Raw genomic sequence first — 21,090 nt, 5'->3', positions numbered from 1 at the left:
TCTTAAAACATTCCTCTACCTCTGGATAACCAAGCCTTTACTACATAGGCTATTGGGGACAGTCCTGACTCTAGAGGAGATACATGGAAGGAGTGATGTGAAGATAAAGCCAGACACTGGATCTGTGCAGCCACAGGAAAGTCAGAAGCCAGCAGGGGAGGAGAGAAGAGAATGTTGCTGCATATCCTCAGAGAACATGTGTCCTGATAATGCCTTGATCTCAGAGTCTGGCCTCAACAGCTGCCAGCACAACTCTCTTTCAAACACCAGGATTGTTTACATTTGTTTGTGGCAGCCCTAGGAAATTAAACACAACCCAGGAACTCTGCATGTCACACCTTACCCACCCTCCTAATGTCTCCCACCCACCTCCCAAGTATGCTTCCCAGAGTGTCACACTTTGTCCACCTTCCTAATATCCCCCACCTACCTACTGAGCATGCTTCTAGTAGTTCCTTATCAAGGAGTTGACACAAGCTTTATTTTAAGGGAGCCTGGTAGCGTCTTAACACCAGAGGAAGATGCATTCTGTCCTGATAGAAATAGCCTCCCATTGTGATGCAGTGGCAGTGTCAAGCCCTCAGATAGAGACACGGGCCAAAACTGGTGGCCAGAGCATGGTGAGCTCGGCATCAGGACTCAGCTTGCACTGGAGGCCCAGAGTCAGCAAGGGGAAGGAAATGAGCACTGCACGTTTAGACTAAGGTGGGAGGCAGGAATAGCTACATGGTGGACACTCATATTGTTCCCTGGCTCTGTGAAGATTTTCCCTTAGGCTCATGTGATCCAGGGGGTTATGGGAACTGCATTTATGCAGAACTCAATACTTATGGAGTCCTTTGTGTTATTTTTACAGTCTCAGAACTACTAAGGAAAAATGTTCTCTGCTCTCATTTTGATTTTATATTTGGGAAAATGTAAATATAGAGAATCCATGGCTCCCTAAGCTCTTAAGAGGATTCTAGAGTTAATTCTGGTGTCTAGATTATTCCCACCTGAATTTTTTTTTTAATTTCCTTACTTTATGTATATGGATGTTTTGTTCACATGTATATTTGTGTACCACATACATGGCAAGTGCCCATGGAGATCAGGAAAGAGAATTAGATCCCCTGGGACTGGAGTTATAGACAGTTGTGATCTGCCATGTGGGAGCTGGGGGTTGAACCCTGGACCTTTGGAAGAGCAACCAGTGCTCTTAACTACTGAAACATCTCCTAGGCCCCCACCTCTTTTTAAAAGATGTCTCAAATTTGTTTATTTAGACTTAGGCAAAGCCCTGGATTTGAACAGAAATAAATGACCAGTTTCTTTGAGATACTAGGCCTACCTATGACTCTGATACTATTAGTGTCCTGAACCCATAAAAAACATTGTAAAATGAAATTTTCTAATTACATTCATATTTGACACTCCAAAAGAAACCCTTCTTGTAAAAAAAAAAAAAGAGAAATATTGATTTTCTACAGTTATTGAAATGAGGCCCAGTCTGAAATCTCCTATAAATCTGATTTTAAAGTCCTTCTAGTCAAATTCCTGAAGGTGAAATTCATTTAGAAGAGTTTTAGAAAAAATGCCTCAGAGCACTCCTAGAAGAGCAGAGACTTATTCTGAGCCCTTCCTTTATTGTTTACTTCTGAAAGGAGGAACAAGAGGGGCACGAAACTAAGCTATTTTAATTCTTCCATGTCATGGTCTCAATGCTGAGCCTTGGTCTCCCATGATGTGGTCTCAGTGCTGAGCCATGGTCTTCCATGTCATGATCGCAGTGCTGAGCCTTGGTTTCTCAGGTCATGGTCTCAGTGCTAAGCCTTGGTCTCCCCTGATGTGGTCTCAATGCTCAGCGTTGATCTCCCATGATGTGGTCTCAGTGCTGAGCCTTGGTTTCTCAGGTCATGGTCTCAGTGCTGAGCCTTGATCTTACAGGTTGTGGTCTCAGTGCTGAGCCTTGCTCTCCCATGATGTGGTCTCAGTGCTGAGTCTTGATCTCCCATGATGTGGTCTCAGTGCTGAGCCTTGGTTTCTCAGGTCATGGTCTCAGTGCTGAGCCTTGATCTTACAGGTTGTGGTCTCAGTGCTGAGCCTTGCTCTCCCATGATGTGGTCTCAGTGCTGAGCCTTGCTCTCCCATGATGTGGTCTCAGTGCTGAGCCTTAGTCTCCCATGTCATGGTCTCAGTGCTGAGCCTTGATCTTACAGGTTGTGGTCTCAGTGCTGAACCTTGGTCTTCATGTAATTGCTTTATTGTTTTACTCATGATATACTTTCTTGGGCCATTTGTTGCATTTGAAGATGAAAATCACAAAAAAGTAGAAAATCTTATACAAAGATATCCAGTCTTTAAATGAACAAATATATTTAGAAGCAAACTGTTATCATGTGTAGTTTCCCTTCATTTGAGGGCAGCAATGAAACCCATAAAAGAAGGAAGTTTTCTCCCAAAGAAGCCATGTGAGTTTTTAAGGTAGGAAACTTCTTTTCTAATGACAAATTGGCCTTATTTTGGAAGGCCAATCTAGTCTCCAGTAATAACCATAGGGCTAGAGGATGTTCAGCATCCTCCAGCACCATTACTGCTGTGCTCTTAATTAACCCACTGAAAAACTCAAAAGTGAAGATTTCATTATTCTAGAAATGATAACCATTTAATTGCTCCTTCTTCTTCTTGTTCTTCTCCTTCTTCTTCTTCTTTTACTTCTCCTTCTTCTTCTTCCCCCACCTACTTCTCTCTACACGTTTGATGATGCCTTCTCAGACTTTCTAGCAAAATGAAGTTTAAAAATACTCTAAAACTTGGAACATGACTGAGTTTTTCTATAAACTCATTTGTTCTATCCTTGTGAATACAGAGACATAGACCAGAATTTTAATTTTCAGATTAACTGATATTCTGAGAATTTTAGAGGTTCTCACAGAATCATACAAAATATATAAGAACTGCAATAGTGATTGTCAACCTGTGGCTCTCAACTCCTTTGGGAGTTGAACAACCATTTCACAGGGATCACATATCAGATAGCCTACATACCAGATATTTATATTATGATTCATTACAGTAGCAAAATGAAGTAGCAAGAAAAAAATAGCTGTATGGCTGGGGTCACCACATGAAAAACTATCAAAGGGTCACAGCATTAGGAAGGTTGAGAATCACTGAACTGGAGGCAAGACAAGTTCATGTTCCCAGCCTTCACTCTGGTCCCCTCTTCTGTTTTTGTCAAGTGCCATAGAGTACTCTACACTTTAGGGGTTATTGCTATGAACCCATGCCATTTTCTGAAGTGCTATATCATGTTCTCCAAGAAAAAAAATGAAATAGAACTGTCCCAGTGAGAAGTCCATGCTGCCTCCTACCCCATGCTTACCTTCACCTTGCCTGGGCCTTCCATTACTCAGCTTTAAATTAGAGAACTTGGCTGTTGCAGAGCCAATAATAATCCCAGCATAGCTGGGATAGGTGTGAGCTCAGCATTTTGTTCCTTAGGTATATTGACTTCATTTATAAATGAGAAGACTTGTGACCAGCTAAGAGAATTTGCTGCAAGAAATGGAATTAGCTCATAGCTTGATGCTCAATGAAGAACAACTAGGTGAAGTTCAGAAGGCTGAGTTTATTTTTGAGTGGTTGAGATACTTGGAGAAACTCTTGTTAGCAACAAGCAAGGACAACGTCAGGGGGAAGTAGGAGACTTTTGTTGAAAACAGAGGGAACACTTCCAAACTCATTCTATGAAGCCAGAGTAACCCTGATACCTAAACCATACAAAGATTCAACAAAGAAAGAGAACTTCAGGCTGATTTATCTTATGAACACTGATGCAAAAATACTCAATAAAATACTTGCAAGCTGAATCCAGGAACACATTAAAGACATCATCCATCAAGGTCAAGTAGGCTTCATCCCAGGGATACAGGGATGGGTCAATATACAAAAATCTATCAATGTAATCCACCATATAAACAAGCTGAAAGAAAAAATATCTCATGATTATCTCATTAGATGCTGAAAAAGCCTTTGATAAAATCCAACACATCTTCATGTTAAAGATATTAGAGAAACCAGGGATATAGGGCACATACCTAAACATAATCAAAGCAATATAGAGCAAGCCAATAGCCAACATCAAACTAAATGGAGAGAAACTTTAAACATTCCCACTAAAATCAGGGACAAGACAAGGCTGTCTACTCTCTCCTATCTATTCAATATAGTACTTGAAGTTCTAGACAGAGCAACTAACGGAGATGAAGGGGACATAAATTTGAAAGGAAGAAGTCAAAGTATCACTATTTGATGATGGTATGACAGTATACATAAGTAAACCCAAAACTCTATCAGAGAACTCCTTCAGGTGATAAACACATTCAGCAAAGTAGCTGGATACAAAATTAACTCAAAATTAGTATCTCTTCTTTAAACAAAGGATAAAGGGACTTAGAAATAAATTAGGGAAGTAATACACTTTATAAGAGCCATGAATAATATAAAAGATATTGGTGTAACTCTAACCAAAGTAAGTAAAATATCTACATGACAAGAACTTCAAGTCCCTGAAGAAAGAAACTGAAGAACTTATCAGAAAATGGAAAGATCTCCCATGCTCATGAATAGGTAGGATTAACACAGAGCCATCTTACCAAAAGCAATCTACAGATTCAAGACAGTCCCCGTTAAAATTCCAGCACATTGTTTATAGTCCTTCAAAGAACAATTTTCAACTTCATATAGAAAACAAACAAAACAAAACAAAAAACAAAAAACAAAACCAGGATAGCCAAAACAATCCTGAATAATAAGACAACTTCAGGAGGAATCACAATCCCTGACTTCAAGTCATACTACAGAGCAATAGGGATAAAAACTGCATGGTATTGGTACAGAAACAGATACATTGATTGATAGAATTGAATCAAAGACCCAGAAATTAACTCACACACTTTTGGTCACTTGATTTTTGATAAAGAAGCCAAAACCATATGATGGAAAATGAAAGCATCTTCAACAAATAGTGCTAGACTAACCAGATGTCTACCTGTAGAAGAATGTAAATAGATCCATATTTATCATCCTGCATAAAATTCAAGTCCAAGTGGATCAGGGACCTCAACATAAAACCAGATACACTAAATCTCATAGAAGAGAAGGGAAATACCCTTGAACGCATTGGTAAAGAAGACAACTTCTGAACAAAACACCAATGGCTCAGGCTCTAAGAGAAACAATTGATGAATAAGACCTCATAAAACTGCAATGCCAAAAACTGTAAGTCAAAAGGACATTGTCAATAGGACAAAACAGCAGCCTACAGATTGGCAATTATCATTACCAACTCTACGTCTAAATATCCAAAATTTACAAAGAACTCAAGAAGTTAGACACCAACAACACAAATAACCCAATTAAAAATGGGGTACAGAAATAAACAGAATTATCAACAGAGGAATCTCAAATGGCTGAGAAGCACTTAAAGAAATGTTCAAAGTCCTTAGTCATCAGGGAAATGCAAATCCCAACAACTCTGATTCCATCTTACACCCATCAGAATGGCTAAGATCAAAAACTCAAGAGATAGCACATGCTGGCAAGGATGTAGAGCAAGGGGAGCACTTCTTTACTGCTGGTGGGAGTGCAAACTTGTACAACCACTATGGAAATCAATTTGGTAGTTTCTCAGAAAACTGGGAATTCCCACCTCAAGGCCCAAAAGATGCTTCAACATCCTACAAAGACACTTGCTTAACTATGTTCATAGCAGCTTTATTCATAACAGCCAGAAACTGGGAACAACCTAGATGTCCCTCAACTAAAGAATGACAAAGGAAAATGTGGTACCTCTACACAACAGAAAACTATTAAAACATAAAGACATCATGAGCTGTGCAGGTAAATGGATAGAACTTGAGAATATCACCATGAGTGAGATAATCCAGCTCCAAACGGACATGGTATTTACTCACTTGTAAATGGATATTAGCCATAAAATACAGGATAACCATGTTATAGTCCATAGACCCAAAGAAGCTAAACAAGAAAAAAAGCCCAAGCGAGGAAGCTTGAGTCTCACTTAGAAGGAGGAGCAAAGTAGTCATAAGAAGCATATGGAGGGAAGAAACTGGAAGGGAAAGGGGTATAGGACCAAGTGTGCGAAAGGATAGGAGAGATGGCTAGATGGCCATAAAAATAAATGGAAATCTCCAACTGACAGGCTGAGGAGGTGGGAGAGGGGCATCTCCAGGAGGAGATAGACCTGGGCTAAGGGAAGCATCCAAGAAGCAGTGAGGGTGACCTTAGCTGTGACCCACTACACTGGGAATTTGAAACCTAAAGAGGCCACATCCTGTAGCCAGGCAGGAAGCCCAGAGGAGTGATAGAGACACCAACCCAACTTTCAACCCAAAATGTATCCTGTCTACAAGAAATGCAGGCACAGGGGATGGAGCAACTAATAACTGGCCCAACTTGAGACCCATCCCATGGGCAAGCACCATTTCCTAACACTATTAATGACAGTCTGTTATGCTTGCAGACAGAAGCATGTTGTCCTCTGAGAGACTCCATCCAGCAGCTGACTCAGGCAGATACAGACACCCACAGTCAAACAGTGAATAGAGCTTGAAGACTCTTATGAAAGAATAGGAGGAAGGATTGCAGGTCTTGAAGGGGATAGGAACTCCACAAGAAAACCAATGGAATCAACTAGCCTGGACTCTTGGGCATCTCAGAGTCGGAACCACCAACCAAAGAACATACACAGGCTGGACCTAGGCCTCTCTGCACATATGTAGCAAATGTGCAGCTTGGTCTTCATGTGGGTCCCAAACAACTGGAATGGGGGCTGGAATGGGGGCTATTCTAATAGCTATTGCTTGTTAGTGATGTATGTTCTTTTACCTGTGCTGCCTTGTCTGGCCTCAGTGGGAGAGGAAACATCTAGCCTCGCAGAGACTTGAAGTACCATGGTAGGGGGATACACAAGGGGGTCCTTACCCACTCAGAGGAGAAGGGGAGGGAGGAGGGGGGAAGGACTGTGGGGAGAGTGACCGAAAGGGAGGTAGTGAGTGCGATCTAAAGTGAATAAGTAAAAGTATTAAATTAAATTTAAAAATGAAAGCCGGGCAGTGGTGGCATACACCTTTAATCCCAGCACTTGGAAGGCAGAGTCAGGCGGATTTCTGAGTTCGAGACCAGCCTGGTCTACAGAGTGAGTTCCAGGACAGCTAGGGCTACACAGAGAAATCCTGTCTTGAAAAACCAAACCCCCCCAAAAAAAATTAAGTTAGAGAACTCTATTTTTCCTACAACAGTTCTAGATGAACTCAGAGGCTTATTTCTAGAGTTTTGATCAGAAGGCACAAAACATGGTCTTATACTCTGAACTATGTATCTGTGCACATTTATGCCTTTATAGGACATTATATATTAAGTATATTTTATCAGGAAGGAACCAGAAACCTAAGCTATAGACTTGGTGTCCCATTTCCGCATTGGAGAAAAAAAAAAAAAAGGACAGCTTCCTTGTTAAATGGCAAATCCTTCATCTCAAAGGTTGAATAGTGCAGCACTTCAGAAAAGACTTCCAACTGGTTACATTTGAGGGGCTGGAAAAAGGTTGGACTAGAATATCTACAGGCCGAGAACCAGGGTGTATTTTTGTTTGATATTAAATAGGAAACATTTCCTCACCTGCTCTATTCTTGCCTTTCAAAATTAGGTCCTATGGACACATAGACATGGAGCCCTACAAGGGGAGCAGTGCCAGCTCTCGTCCCTCATTATCAGTGTCAGGCTGAGGGGTCTACTGATCCCTGCGAGGCTTAGCATACTCAGCCAAAGGCTGCTTCTGATAGGATTTTCCCATCACCCACTGTAGGCTGTGAAAATGTCAAAGATGAGAGAAAGTGGTGCATCTACAAGAGGAAGTGCTGAGGTGCTCATACTATGCCCAATGCCCTTCTCAGCCTCTCTTATGTGGTCCTATCCACCTCCACATGGCCCCACCCATCACTGTGATTCACACTCGCCTCTTCTTGCATTCATGTGAGCTAATCTCAACATTCAGTATTTTACCTCTGCTCTTTAAAATCTCTTCTCATAAACCAGTGAGATATAAACATTGCTCTGCCTTATCCTAGATATTGCTGCTTTACCCAGTCTTCCTTTCCAAAAAGGTAATGAAAATTGGGATATTCTTTATGGTACAAGGGCTTGCTGCCACAGCCTCTTGTTGACTCACTGTGTATATCATACCAACTGACTTTAGGAATAACTGAACTTATGTATTTATCTATAAAGGTGCCTCCCAAATCCAGAAGCTTAACCCTGACTATGTGTGCCAGCTTTGGGATAATCATTTGAACTCTCTTCTTCATATTCAAAGCATGTGAATGGCTCAGGTCACACAGGTTGGGCCTATACAGGCACATGTTCTATTTATGCCATTGACTAGTGAGGGGGCAACTGTTGGTCTACATCTCACAAGAATTTGATTAGACCAGTGGTTACCCAAAGGATTGTCCAGCAAAAACCGATGATGCCCAGTCAAGAAATCACAGCTAAGCATCTCTGTAGTAGAATCAAGATCTTATACCACTAATGTACTTGGTATATACCATGGTATACTTGGAAATGTCTGAGCTGAGCTCTCAGGGTGTCTTAACAGCACACCTTCATTTCCCAGTTAGGCTGATATCTTTACATCCACCCTAAACTGATACCCATGATTATAGTGTTTGAGTTAGTCGGGCCCAGTGGTCTAAGCAGCAGGCATTCTTAGATCAGGAAGATACCTGTAGAACGATGAATGAAGATTGAACATCTGGATGAAGCAGAATAAACCTAAAGGTAGCCAGAGTTCTGAGTGAAAAAGGCTGGAAGAAGGTAAAAAAGGGTCCTGTTAAGGGAAGGTGATCTTGGCAATGATTTCTGGACCCAGTGTAGACCTGGAATGGTAGCATGCAATTAAACACACTGTTCCAGAAAGATGCCTGTTGCCTTGTGAGGAATCATGAGGTCCTAGGACTACTGTGGCCTCCATACAAGAATGAAACAGCTCTCAGGGTACTTTTAGGATTGGCTTCTTGGCATACAAAAGCTAAGCAGGTCTGAGCCATGAGAAGGCTTTATATGGCTTTGGGTGTTCAAGGAAGGATGGATGATGACTGTATAGGCCCAACCTGTTTGACCTGAGCCATTCTCATCAAACTTCTCTCAATCATAAATTTCTAAATGTTATCTCTTAGACATCTACTCTGAAAGCTTCTATTAGAGTTAATTTTCCCATGGTATTCCTGGAAATGTCTGAGCTGAGCCCTCAGTGTTGTCTGAACAACATGCCTACATTTCCCAGTTAGCACCTTTTTCATAACTTTCAGAAATTGATACCTCCTTGTTTCAGCCAATCCACTTGTATCCCATTAACTGTTTTCTCTCTCTCTCTCTCTCTCTCTCTCTCTCTCTCTCTCTCTCTCTCTCTCTCTCTCTCTCTCTCCTCTCTCTCTCTCTCTCTCTCTCTCTCTCTCTCTGTCTCTCTCTCTCTGTCTCTCTCTCTCTCTTTGTCCCTCTCTCTCCCTCTCCCTCCCCCCTCTCTCCATCAATCTATCCCACACCAGATAGTCAAACAATCTAAAATCTTTCTTTTCATTTAAAAATGTTTATTATCTTAACTAACTACCTGCAGCACTGTGTCAGGAGGTAGAACTATAGTAATCTTAATGAGCTTATCATGTTTGAGGGAGCAGTACAAAGACATTAATCAATAACTTGTACATTGAATACTGGATCACATCTGTGGTAAGAGCTGAGAAGCCAACGTGTGGTTAGCAGTGTACCATGTGTTGAATACCTCTACTGTGGACATGTGGGTATGCTAACTAACTGCTAATGACTTCTTCCTTTTCTAACAGTCCTCAAGTTCTTGTCACTATTTGCAAGATAAAGTACAAGTCTTTAAACATGGCACTGGTTGCATCTAAGGGTTTCAGCCCATTTGTTATCCTCTTGTCTCTCATTTTGCTTTACTAGCCATGTGGTCCTCCTCTCATCATTAACCGTGGGGGCCTCCTCCTTGATCCATTTTACAGGATCCTCTTCCTCCTCCTCCTCCTCCCCCTCTTCCTCCTTCTTCCCCTCGTTCTCTTCTTCTTCTTCCTCCTCCTCCTCCTTCTCTTCTTCTTCTTCTTCTTCTTCTTCTTCTTCTTCTTCTTCTTCTTCTTCTTCTTCTTCTTCTTCTTCTTCTTTTCTTCCTCCTCCTCCTCTCCCTCCTTTTTCTTCTCCTCCCTCTTCCTCTCCCTTTTCCTCTTCCTCCTCCTCCTCTTCTTCATTTTCATCTCTCCCTATGTTGCACTGGATGGAGTGTTAGGATTGGACCCTAGTAACATCCCTACAGTCTCTTCCCAGTGCTCTTGCCTCTGGTCAGATCTCACTTAGTAAAATTCTGCTCATCTCTTCACTCAATTCCCCTGACTTTAAACCCTCAAGGAATTTTCCTAGCATTTACTGCCCAATCCATTATTTCTGTGCTTTTTATATCTACTTCTCTAGTTAGTTAATTTTTCATGTTTTCCCTACTACATACTGGCAGCTCAGTATCACTGGGGATTGTACTCTGTGTTCATTGATTTCTACAGGAGCACCTAGCTCCTTGGCCGAGGTACAATAAATATTTTCTTAAATAAGTAACTGTTCTCCTTCATGAAGAGGATGTTTAGCTTTATGTCTGCAAACTCCAGGATGCTGTTTTCTGAAAATGCATTAACACTGGTGGCGAGTTCTACTTTTCAAATGTGGCACATAGGGCAACAACACCTTCAGCTATGTTCCCTCTGAGAGGAATGAGTTTGGGTGAGGCCATTTACACAAATTGTGTCCTGACTCCTATGACTAAAAAAGTGGATTTTCATGGTCACAACCCAAGATAGTAACTTTGGAAAAAAGATTTGTATTTAACTTCTCCAGCAGTAACTACACATGACAGACTTTGAACTTATGACCTTGGCTTTTTTTTTTTTTAACAGAGCACACTCACCATCCGAGATACATCTTGATGTACTTCTGCCCACAGAGATACTCAAAATGCAACACCCCTGTCTCTCCTTCTACACACTTCTATGTATACATATTGTATGATCAATGTATGGTTCCCATACACCATCATAATTTTTAAGGAAGAAGGCTGAGGCTGGTCCATGAACATTTTCAGGTAAGAAAGTCTGTGAAAGAAGGCAATAATACTTTCTCCCTACTTCTGAGAAAGTTAAGCAGCGAGACAAAGCCAAATATGACCTTCTTACTCATAAAGTCTACAAAGAAAGAAAGAGTTGGCACATGGAGACATTTAGTCGTCCCAGTCCTGAAGGCTGAATTAATTAGGCCTCAACTCCTCATAAGGGCCAAAGCCCTCAGCACTGTGACTCATATCCAAGGCCCTGGAGAAATCCTTCTAAAGGTGAGTCCTGGAACATGGCAGGAAATGATGTTTGTTTGTGAGTCCCTTCATTATAAATTTGCCCAGTAAAGTTAGTCAGCCGACTCTCCCCAGAGGCAGGGGAAGTGAAGAAGCAAAAACTAACCAGCATTTTATGTTCCTTATCTCCCATGAGAACATAATTTGGCCTGGAGGAGGAATTCTTTGCCAATCCTGAAGGGGAAGGTCTCACCCATCTTCCCCCTATCTCTGTTGAGATTCAGAACACTCCTACCTATCTTCTTCCTCATTTCTCAACTCATTATTCATAGTAATCAAGGTCAGAGCAATATTCTAATTTGGACTACTTAGGATTAGATCAAAAGGAAATTGGTATACTCTAGTTTCCCAAATTGGAACCAGATGAAAACATCAGTAACTCAAAAGCTCCCTTCAATGTCTAGAAATAAGCTCAAATATCCAAATGTCCGTTTAAGATGTAAATACTCATAGCATACTAACATACATCCATAAAAAGTAATCAGAGAAGGGCTGGAAGGATAGTTCTGTGGCTAAGATCACTTGCTGTTCTTGTAGGGGATCAAGTTTGGCTCTACCACTCACATCAAGTGACTCATAACCACCTGTAACTCCAGTTCTATTGCAACCAATGCCCTCCCTCTTCTGGCCTCTAAGGATACTCACATGCTACACATACATAACTTAGCCACACACATACTATTAAAAATATGATGCTTAAAAATAGAACAGCTGGTGCTTCAAAGGCTGCCCTGTCTGAAGGACAAGAGCAAGAACTTCTCATCAAACTCCTCTGTGGCCTCTGCATCAGCTCCTGTCTCCAGGTTCTATCCTGTCCTGACTTCCTCTAAGGATGAACAACAATGTGGAAGTGTAAGCCAAGTAAACCCTTTCCTCCCCAACTTGCTTTTAGTCATGGTATTTCATCACAGCAATGGTCACCCTAACTAGGGGACACCTGTATATTTTAACTAATGCAGTTCACTCAAGGAAACTTTTTTTCTGAAAACTGGTTGCAGGGATATGACAGCAACTCTAACAGCCATGGGTTACCATGTTGATATATGTTGGAATTGGAATTGGAACCAAGGTCTTGCTGGATCTAAAACCCATTTTGTTCTTATCACATTAGACTCTAGTAGGTAAAATCTATCTTGCTGGCTTAACCATTCAAGCTCTACCCTGCTGTCAATCCAGGGAATGATCCAGAACATGCATATTCATTACCAACTCCAGGAAAGCTCCCTGGGTGTAGGCATTTTTGGTTCCCTGTGGCTTCATCATATCTACCTTAAGTACTATCCCTGGCCGGGCGGTGGTGGCGCATGCCTTTAGTCCCAGCACTTGGGAGGCAGAGACAGGCGGATTTCTGAGTTCGAGGCTAGCCTGGACTACAGAGTGACTTCCAGGATAGCCAGGGCTACACAGAGAAACCCTGTCTCAAAAAACCAAAAACCAAAAACCAAAAAAAAAAAAAAAAAAAAAAAAAAAAAAAAAAAAAAAAAAAAAAAAAAAAAAAAAAAAAAAAGTACTATCCCTAAGTGTTCTGTGTACATAGGCAATCTTTGGTTAACTTGGTTAAAAGTGCTGTGCACAGTGTTGTGTGGCTCTGGCATACGGACACTGAAGATTCACATGTTGGGAGTGGGTGTTGTGAGATGCTGAGGGCTGAAGAGATCCAGTAATCTTCACTGACTTCTCTGCAGCTCAGAAGAAAGAATCTGTTCTGCCCAACTCTACACCCTGCAGGGCAGCAGCATCCAATCCCATCTGTTGATGCCAGTTCATTCTGGATTTCCACATCCTGCTATTATCTTTACTCCTATTCCTTTCCCTGCAGGATTTAAAGCAGGTGAAAGGCACTTTAGTATACACATGATGCACAGAGTGTGGTGAGAAGTAGCCAAGATGTGGTATAAACAAATGATTTCAGTGTGTCCATGGGGAGTAGGGTGATATGGGCAGAGGGAAGTCAGTAGGAGAAATAATTCAGGCAGACATGTCACCCAGATAATGAATCCATTCTCCTCCAGAGAATAAATCAAACGGAAGCTTGCTCTTGATGTGGGTTGGTCAGTTAATCTCACGCCTGCCCTTCACTTGGTGTGTTGATGCATTTCCCAGGATTAATTCTGTCTCCAGGTGGGTCTTAAATAATATGTTTCTGATCTTAAAAGCTCAGGAAAGAAATGATTTATTTCATAAGGAAAGGAAATCACAAACAGTAATAAATGTAAAATGCCAGGAAATTCCACAACAGAACACTGGCTGAGGAGCACAGGATAGATGCCATCTAGGAGGCTGGAGATGCCCCTACAGAAGGGTGAGACTCTGGGCATGAACAAGGTACAGGTGGATGGCCAGGGCCCTCTCAGTAGTGGAACTCAAATTCAAAACTAAAGCTATGGTTAAAAAAACTTAATATTGTAAAAGCCTTAAATATCTGAGTTTGTCTATCTGCCCTGCTAGGTAGGATGAAGGCTATGAGTTTAAATTAAACAGGTTTTAAAATTACTTTTGAATCTCCATATATGTTTGGATACATTCCTTGCACACCTGCATTTGACACCTGAGATCCTCTTCCCTTAGTGCACAAGTAGAAAAATCATAAGAATTTCTCAAGATAGAAATCAACCTATATGAAGAGAAATGAATTTCCTGGTATGGAGAAAGGTAATTTACTACAAATGAAGGATCAGATAGAAACAAACAGCTTTAGGGCTGAAAATTCCCCAGTATGGGTCATAAGCAAGCGGGCACCGAGGGCAGCCAACTGGGCTCTCTTCCAGCATTTTTAGATTTCTTAATTTGCTTAGCATGATCAAATTTTGTGCAGTTGCTGGGCCCACCAGTGTTTCCAACCCCTGAGTCAGGCAGGTAATGAGCTGGAAAGGCCTGTGGGAGACAGAAAGGAAAGCTGGATTTTAGCAGATACTCTAGCTTTAGGGCTTTGGCCAGATACTGGGGCTCACTTTCTTTATCAACCAGTGAGAGTGTTACATTAATTCACTTTCAAACAACTGCATATGGAGGGCCAAGGGATGATTAGCCTCCCCAGCTTGAGAAAATTTCATCACTGACATTTAGAATTACCAGCGCATGGGTGATAAAAAGCAAACTGGAGGTGCTTTTATCGATGTTGCCATTCTTTCCAGACACCTGCTTATGCCACACGAAACTGGGAGGCTCTGGGGACTCCTTCTGCTCGCGCTCTCCCTACTCAAAATTCTTTCTCTGTTCCTCCAATCTGGGATTCTGCTCTCCTCACAGCCATCCAAAGGCATTTCCATTTGCTCATCTTACATTCCTACTAGCCTGAAGGAATCATTACTCAGGACTACGTCCTGTTACCAGTGAAGAGATGATCTTGTGGTAAGATCAGGGGTAGCCATCATCCCTGCCAAACCAGGGTGTTAGCAAGAGCTGTAAAATATACTACAACTTTCGTACCAGTACCGAAGGATAGCTTGACAGCTCTAACTGCCAGCCACCCAGAGCAAGTGACAGCTGTTCCATTAGGCCTCCTGTCCAGGCATATAGAGCCCTATGGGTCTTCGGTGGCTTTACTTGGAATCTGCCCTGAAGTGTTCATTTGCAACCCACTAAGAACCCAGTGAACTTGTATAAATACAGATAAAGGCAAGCCATGTTGGCTGAGGATGCTCTTTGCCACACTATATTGAATTCCCTCAGACTGATCTCATATTTTCACAGACCACTAACACTGCTTCTTTTATCCCTTAGCGTAGCTTTCTGAATCCCACCAAAAAGAAGTCCTAAGTGCTAGGGTAGCTTACTGTCCTTCACTGGTTGCTCTTGAAATTGACAGCTGAGGTGGGAAGCCCTGGACATGGGCTGGTTTACCATAGCACCCCCTACTTTGCTTTTCTGTGCCTGCTTTAGAATCCTGAGTTCCTGTTTAGTATAGAGGAAAGGAAGAAAACAAGAGTGACAGAGAATGTCCAGATCCACTCTTGGTATTCCATCGTTGAGCTGACTGAACGTTTCTCTTCTGTTACAGGCCCCCAGACCTTAGCACAACAGACGCCATGATGCAAACCCAGCCTTGAAAGCCAGCACACAGGCAGCAACACCTGCCCAAATGAGAACAAAGACCTAATCCATCAAAGTCTCTAGCTCTGGGAAAGTTTCCAGATGTACTAACCTTGCTTTTTTTGGCTTCTGTAGTTCTGCTTCTGGCTAACCGAGGTGTGTCAACCCAGGAGGTGGCTTTTGTACTTAAAAGTTTACCCCAAGAAAGCCCCAAACACCCAGTGTAGTTGTTGGCCAGCCAATAAAGACTTTCTATTGGCTTGAACCCCTGTCCGATTAATTTTCTTCTATAGATACCCCACAACAGCTCCCCGTTTCAGTACTTCTGGTTTCAAAGTCTCATTTGCCCTCCAGGGGAAGTCTTGTCGGCAAGCGGAAGAAACTCCCTCTGAGTACCACCCCTTCATTTGCAGATGCCACTGAATTAAAGGGAGAAACTAAACAGCTGAACAGCTTCTGTTGCAGACGTTGTCTGAGTCCAGACATCTCAGAGCGAGTTGTAAGGAGACAGTTGAGTCCAGCCATCTCAGACAACTAACCCATCTTGCTGGCAGGGTCAAAGAAGTTCATGTTCCCAGGCCTAGGAATGAACACCTATCCACGACGTTTCCAAATGTTTTCTTAATTGTGTGTTAACTGGTAAAGAACGTAGAAATTGCTGTTATCTGAACCAAGGTGCATGCGTTGCAAATATACAGAAGCGATTGCTTGCTATGCTCTAATTAACTCCATGCAGCTGACCTGCTCTTTTGTCTCCTTATTACTCTGAGCTCTGGACCTAATGTCTAGGAAAATAAATTAAGGATCTTGAAGCCAGGTACCCTGGATATGGCCCAGTCTCCAATGGTACTCCCTTGCTTAACCCATAATGTCAAAATACAACTGAATAACACTGTAGCTTCCCCCACAACCCCCCTCGTGTTTTGTGTTCCTGCTCTTTAAAAACATTGTATAATCTCTCTTTAAGGACATGGTTTGGATCCTGAACTGGCTGCCTCCCTGAGGGCTCAGAAGACACAGGGACATGGTTTGGATCCTGAACTGGCTGCCTCCCCGAGGGCTCAGAAGACATGGCTTTTCATTTTTCATTTATCTGCAGTGGGCTTTCTTGGCTTCCCAACACTCTGAACCCAACAGACTTAACTGATCTACTTTGTTGATTTATAGCTCCTTATATTTGGAATACGATGCTTGATAGATTCTGATACACTTTATATAGTCTCCCACTTCTTTGTTCTCCTGTTCCTTAGACAATCCTGGGCCGAATCCAGTTCCTTATTTTTATATATTTCCTAGACTCTGAAACCATTAGAGAAACTAGAACCAGAAAAGAAGCCCAGATGTTTTTTTATGGGTTGTTCATGGTTCCGATTCTGAAGATAGGACTAGCCGTGATGGCAGCAGCATTGGTGGTAGTACTAGGAGGATGGAGGCTTCAGTCCAGAAGCAAGGCTCTTAGCCATACCTGGCCCTAGCTGGTCCTTATGAAGCTCACTGGTGTAGGCAGCCCTAGTAGAACTTTCTGGTATCTTAGGGCTCATGATGCTACTGTCTCCTGCTCCACAGGGCTGAATTCCTAGTTCCAACAGCTGACACAGAGGTGTCTGTGTCTCTGGAGTGCAATGAACTAGGAACAGTGACGGTATGGCCCCTCCAACATCCCCATATAGGAATAGAACAAGCCTTCTTGAATCCTGGTGACATGCGCAAATCAGACCGGCACATTTCCAGACCTTTCCAGACAGGCCATCAGAGCCATCAAAGTATCAGTGGGAGCACCCCGGGGTGGGTTGGGAGCTGATCTGAAAGTTGTCAATGATAGAGTCTTTTTATCAAGGACTGCTTGATGGGAAGCTATCAAGAAATCACAGGAGGGCCAGATACTGGTACAAAGTACTTGGGAGTGCTTCCATGATTTGTCACTCTGCATTTCAATTCAAAAGCTATGCATTTGTATTTCCAAGGAAGCTATATTTTTCCAAATGAAGTCTTCAGTTTGATGGTGTGAATTATTTGAAGTAGATTGATTTCATGCTGATTTTCACTTGCTATCACCCAACCAGCAAATTCACAGCAGTAGAAAGATACAGGCCATTGGAGTCTGGAAAGGCGGATGGACGGATGTGACTTATCACTATGGGGTTCCTAACAGACTAACAGGCCTATGGGAACTTTCTGAATACCCCAAGCAAGTTAGAGAGTGAGGGGGAGGAAGGAAGAGATGAACAGAGAATGTAAAGTAGATGGAGTAGGGCAAAACTTTACCTGGCACTCTTATGCGAATATGGGTAGTACCACTTATACTACCCATACTAGAGAAAGCCTTGCTCTCCTGGCTCATTCTATTGGTAGGGAATGTAGAGCATTTGCAAGTAGGGCCTAAAGGATCCTTCAAAGAACTGACCTCCAAGGGCTCATGGGGTCCTGGAATAGTTCTGTTGCCTATCTTGTATGTAGGCTTTTGGTATCCCCATACACACGACCTGCCATCTGCTGCCCTTGCCAAAAGCCCAAAGCATGGGGGGCATTGCAGAACCCGGAACTGTGAGCCAAAATCAAGCTTCTCACTTTCTAACGTATGTGCCTGGAGCATCTTATAGTAACATGAAGCTGACCTACTTTGCATCATTGCCTGAGATTCCTGCAATTTGAGGGAAAATATCTCAATAGTCTCATTCTGGTCTTAGATGGAGGCAGGATTGGTTACTATGCTTGTGGTTCAAATCTGTACTATTGATACTTTTTTTGTCTCCCTAATCTTTTTTTTAATTAGATATTTTATTTATTTACATTTCATATGATATCTCCTTTCCCTGTTTCCCCTCCAGAAAAAAAAAAGAAAGAAAGAAAAAAGAAAGAAAAAGAAAACCTGTTCCTTCCCCCTTCCCCTGCTCAACAACCCACCCTCTCCCGCTTTCTGGCCCTGGTATTCCCCTATACTGGGGCATAGAACCTTCACAGGACCAAGGGCTTCTCCTCCCATTGATGACAGACTTGGTCATTCTCTGCTGGAGCCATTATTCCCACCACGTGTACTCTTTGGTTGGTGGCTTAGTCCCTGGGAACTCTGAGAGTACTAGTTAGTTCATATTGTTGTTCATCCTAAGGGGCTGCAAACACTTCAGCTCCTTAGGTCCTTTCTCTAGCTCTTTCATTGGGGACCCTGTGCTCAGTCCAATGGGTGGTTGTGAGTCTCTACTTCTGTATCAGATACTTTCAGAGCCTCTCAGGAGACAGCTATATTGGGCTCCTGTTAGCCAGCACTTGCTGGCATTCCACAATAGTGTCTGGATTTGATGACTGAACATAGGAAGGATTCCCACGTGGAACAGTCTCTGGATTGCCCTTCCTTCAGTCTCTGCAACTCCTTCCATGGGCAGTTTGTTCCCCCTTTTAAGAAGGAACGAAGTATCCACACTTTGGTCTTCCTTCTTGAGTTTCTGTGGTTTGTGGATTTTATTTTGGGTATTCCGAGCTTCTGGGATAATATCAACTTATCAGAGAATGCATACCATGTGTTCTTTTGTGATTGGGTTACCTCACTCAGGATGATATTCTCCAGATCCAGCCATTTCCCCAAGAATTTCATAAATTCATTGTTTTTAATAGCTGAGAAGTACTCTATTATGTAGATGTACCACATTTTCTGTATCCATTCCTCTGTTGAGGGACATCTGGGTTGTTTCCAGTTTCTGACTATAATGTATAAGGCTGATAAAAACATAGTGGAGCATGTGTCCTTATTACATGTTGGAGCATCTTCTGGGTACATGCCCAGGAGTGGTATAGCTGGGTCCTCTGGTAGTACTATGATTTCTGGAGGAAACTCCAAACTGATTTCCAGAGTGGTTGTACTAGCTTGCAGTCCCACCAGCAATGAAGGAGTGTTCCTCTTTCTCCACAACCTTGCCAGCATCTACTGTCACCTGAGTTTTTGATCTTAACCATTCTGACTGGTGTGAGGTGGAATCTCAGGGGTGTTTTGATTTGCATTTCCCTGATGACTAAGAATGTTGAACATTTCTTTAGGTACTTCTCAGCCATTTGGTATTCCTCAGTTGAGAATTCTTCGTTTAGCTCTGTACCCTATTTTTTTTTAACTTTTTGAGTTCTTTGTATATATTAGATGTTAGCCTTCTATCAGATATAAGATTCGTAAAGATCTTTTCCCTATCTGTTCGTTGCCATTTTGTCCTATTGACAGTGTCCTTTGCCTTACAGAAGCTTTGTAATTTTATGAGGTCCCATTTGTCAATTCTTGATCTTAGAGCATAAGCTATTGGTATTCCGTTCAGGAAAATTTCCCCTGTGCCCATGTGCTCGAGGCTCTTCCCCACTTTCTTTTCTATTAGTTTCAATGTATCTGGTTTTATGTGGTGGTCCTTGATCCACTTGGACTTGAGCTGAGTACAAGGAGATAGGAATGGATCAATTTGCATTCTTCTATATGTTAACCGCCAGTTGAGTTAGCACCATTTGTTGAAAATGCTGTCTTTTTTCCACTGGATGGTTTTTCTACAGCCTCCAAGCCACACAAGATGAAAGATCACCTGTTATAGGGCTCAAAAGTATCAACAAAAAGAGTAATGTTTCAAGATCTTTGAAAATTACATAAAGCCCAAGTTTCAGCCTTTATAAATAAAACATCATCAGGTTCAACCATATGTGTTTATATATTGAATACGACTGCTTCTGTGGCTCATGGAAGTTAATAGATAGATGTAAAACTGATTGCAGGCCTCATGAGGCCTCACAGGTTGACCAGATGGCCTTTTGCAGAGAAGAGTTTTATAGGTTGTAAAGAAAGATGAAATGAAAAAAATCATCATGATGGAGAAATTCTCTTCATTCTTCCTGGTACAGCTTACATGTCCAAACACACTTCTTTTCCTTTCCTTCCCTTCTCTTCCCTTTCCTTTTGTCTCTTTGTTTCCCTTCTGTCCTTTCCTCTCCTCTTTTCTTTTTCTTCATTTTCCATCGAATGTAATCCTTTTGTCATGTTAGGGTTTGAATGCAAAATGTTTCTTATCGGGTTCATGTATTTGAACATGGGTCTCAGGTTCGGGGTGCTATTTTTGAGGGTGTGTTGTACAACATTTCGAACAGTACTTAGCTGGCAGTCTTAGGTCACGCTCATTGGATGTCTCATTTTCAGTGGAATTGTGAGTTAACATGTACTTAGTTTGTTCCTAGGGAAGGGCAGAGAAGAGAGACAGCCAATGAATGTCCTTAAACTAGAAGATGCAGATAGGACAGCCAAGGAATGTTCATACACTGATCAGATACAGATAGGACAATCAATGGATGTTTGTATACTGAGCAGATGCACATGGGACAACCAATGAATGTCCTTATTCTGAGTGGATGCAGATGAAGCTGTACATGTGTAGTAGATACTAGGCAAGCATTGATGGGACAGGTGGTGAATGGGCTTATTCTGAGAGACACAGATGCAGCTTTGACATACAACAATCTAGACCTGCAAACAGGCACAAGCTATTCATCAATCCTGCTCTCAGTGTGGGTGTGCCTGCCTAAGAGGCCAGGGGCCTTTGTCAGCAATTACACTCAGTGCTCCTGATGGCCGCCATGGCCAT

The 21,090-nt window shown here is 42.1% G+C and overlaps 1 long non-coding RNA gene across 1 annotated transcript; it reads left to right on the top strand.

The window, feature by feature from the left end:
- The first annotated feature begins 625 nt into the window (after positions 1-625).
- LOC116071238 lies at positions 626-15,518 on the top strand. Its single transcript, XR_004110776.1, has 3 exons — positions 626-705; positions 11,013-11,197; positions 15,462-15,518. It is a non-coding gene; the product is annotated as an uncharacterized LOC116071238 (long non-coding RNA).
- Positions 15,519-21,090: the final 5,572 nt, after the last annotated feature.

This window comes from Mastomys coucha, unplaced genomic scaffold, assembly GCF_008632895.1.
Source record: "Mastomys coucha isolate ucsf_1 unplaced genomic scaffold, UCSF_Mcou_1 pScaffold22, whole genome shotgun sequence".
Taxonomy (NCBI): Eukaryota; Metazoa; Chordata; class Mammalia; order Rodentia; family Muridae; genus Mastomys; species Mastomys coucha.
Note: the sequence above shows the minus strand (reverse complement) of the source record. Positions and strands in the feature narration are given on the sequence as shown.